The sequence below is a fragment of the Gracilinanus agilis genome, chromosome 4 (genome assembly GCF_016433145.1).
Source record: "Gracilinanus agilis isolate LMUSP501 chromosome 4, AgileGrace, whole genome shotgun sequence".
NCBI classification, from domain to species: domain Eukaryota; kingdom Metazoa; phylum Chordata; class Mammalia; order Didelphimorphia; family Didelphidae; genus Gracilinanus; species Gracilinanus agilis.
In genome coordinates this window covers 82,169,030-82,171,979 of record NC_058133.1, presented here as the reverse complement: position 1 = coordinate 82,171,979, position 2,950 = coordinate 82,169,030, and positions in this window count along the sequence as shown.

Genomic DNA, 2,950 nt, shown 5'->3' with positions numbered 1-2,950 from the left:
CAGGAGAAAGAAAATGAGAACAACTAGACTAGTGGTTAGCCCATGCTGTTCCGAATTCTGCGGGCTTGGAAGTTTATTATATACTGATTTCAAGCAAAGAACACAAAAAAGAATCACAGTTGTGAAGGGGTAATAAATCACACATAACCCATTGAAGTCTAAAGAGTAAAGGTGCAAAGACAAATGGTCAAATTTCAACCACCAACTTAGTAGGGGATAATTCTGGGAGAGGAAATACCCCATGGAGATGCTCACTAGTCAAATCCTGCATTTGGCCAAATGAAGTCCAGACTAAAGGAGCCAGTTCTAATCTAAATATGCAATCTTATCTAAGTAACATTTGTTAGGATTCAGGCTTCTCAATTATCAAGGAAAGGAGTCATTAACTCAGTAGATGCTGGTCTGCCACTTCAAAGCTCTCCAATAAGAATTCTAAGAAAGGTGGGGATCAAAGACTGAGTCAAAAGAGGAGCCTCAGATTTTTATCTTAGATGGCCCATTCTGTCTGACCTGACATGCAGTGCAGAAAAATCATACACAGTTTTACTTGCTGATGATTTTGTAATGGGATCCAGATAAAATATCTGTTACAGACTCTGTTTCTCTAAATGACTCCTAATAGCCTCTTGGAGGGATCAAGTTGATTTCGGATTAACCTACCTGCTGGTACCAGAGCTTTTTGGGGCTCAGGTGACCAGGACCAAACACAAAGACTGCCTCAGTCTGGATTGGTCACGTAGGGAATCCAGATAACAGGCCCTAAATTTGATCCTATTTCTCCAATGGCATTTCTACATCCAACGGCTCTTCACATAAAAACCTTTATTACCGAGTACCTTCCTACTTTTCTGCTTTATTCCCTTTCAAACACTTTGCAAGAATACACAGACCTATGTTCAGTTTCTCACTCAATGCCTATATATTGGGTATCCTCCTTTCCTGTTTCTTCTTCCTTGCCATTTTCTAGTTTCCCTGACTTCCTTCAAGAGTTAGCCCAAATAGTTGCTTTTTTTTTTCAGGAAGACTTTCCAGATCTCCCAGACCCCAATGCCTTTCTCTGAGATTAAAGCAACAATAACTACAGCAACAAATATTCTTATGGAGCAAGAAAAGTAGAACAAGAACAATGTATACCCCAATTACAGTTATGGAAATAAGAGCAACATTAAAAAATGACAATACTCAAATCAGATAAAATAAAAAATGTGTTGTTTTTTTCCAGATGAAAGGAGAAACAGAAATACACAATGACTACAATAATATAAAGAATAAGAAATCTATATGGCAATAGATCAAATACAAAGATCAATGACAAAACTCACTTCTTCTCTGTTAGAAATATATTTGGTCAATCATAATATTCATGAATCATTCTATCCTCCTTTAAGGTTTGAAATGCACTTTATAAATATCTGGGTTGATCCTCACAGTAACGCTAGGAGGTGAGTGCTATTATTAGTTCCATTTTACAAATAATGAAATAGAGAATGAAAGAGATTAAATGACATGCCCAGGGTCACACAACTCATGAGTGTCTGAGGCTTGATTTGAACTTCAGATTTCCCTGATGCCACATTTTATCCACTGTTCCATATCTGTCTTTCCATAGGAAAATTACCTTCCATCACCTCTGTGTATCTCTTCTATAGACAGAATTATATGCATGTGGTCTATACCATTAGAATGTGAACTCCATGAAGGTAGAGCCAGTGTTTTTGCCATTCCTAGTATCCCTGGTGCTTAATTATTGTGATAGAATGATTTTAGAATATTATGATTAGCCAAATATATTTCTAACAGAGAAGTGTGTTTTGCCATTGGTCATTGTATTTGATCTACTGCCATACAGATTTCTTGTTCTTTACATTGTTGTAGTCATTGTGTATTTCTGGTTCTCCTTTCATCTAGAAAAAAATTGTTATTTTATCTGATCTGAGTAGTCAACTTTTAATGTTGTCCTCATTTCCATAACTTTAATTAGGGTGCACATTGTTCTTGTTCTACTTTTCTTGCTCTGTATCATTTTATAAAGGTACATAAATATTTCTCTGAATCCCTCGTATTTGTCACTCTTTATGACACAATAATAGGACGACATTGATAGAATACAACTTTCTCAGCTGTTTCCCAATCAAAGGATCTGAAGGTCAAAGATTTAGAGTTATGAGGATCTTAAAGGATATGGAATGTAACCCTTTTGAGACCCCATTTTGCTGCTCAATCTGTGGTGATGAATACCAAGTAGCATATCAAGATGCAGGAATTGGTCATTATTTATTATAGCATTTATGTATTTCTCAACCAGTTAATATGCATAAAATTTTGCTACCATTTTTATTAGGTTCCTATCTTTTTTAAAAAATATATCACTGATGAAATTTTGAGTGGTGTGCCCCTAATTCCATTTTTCTCATGAGCTCTGTGGTTTTTATTGTGCAATTTTGCATAGTACAGTGCTTTCTGAGAACACGAATGTTGGGTATAGCAGAACTGCCTGTAATTGGCTTTCATTGCAAATATCAATTTTCTTTTGTACTGTATTTTATTTTATAGACAAAAATATTATTCAGAGGAGGTATCCATGGACCTCACTAAACTGCTAACGGTGATATAGCACACAAAAATAGGTTAAGAATGCATGATCTATTTTGATGCATTCATAATAAATTCTAACTCACTTTGGCTACCTCATTAGAATAAAAGATTCACTCAACTATGTAGGGTCATTACCCTTCAGTGTAATAGAGCCAAGCAACTGAGTTTTGACTACTTTATTTCCCTGAATCAGGCCAAAGTTGGAACTCCACATCAGGGAAAAGGTAGGAACATGTGGCTCTGTATTCTTTTAGTGTGAATGAATATTACCTTTTTGTTCAGTTGATAATTTCTGTTTTTTAGCTTTAAGGTAATTATTGTAACTGAGTCTCTGTTTCTTGAAATCTCAGACAAG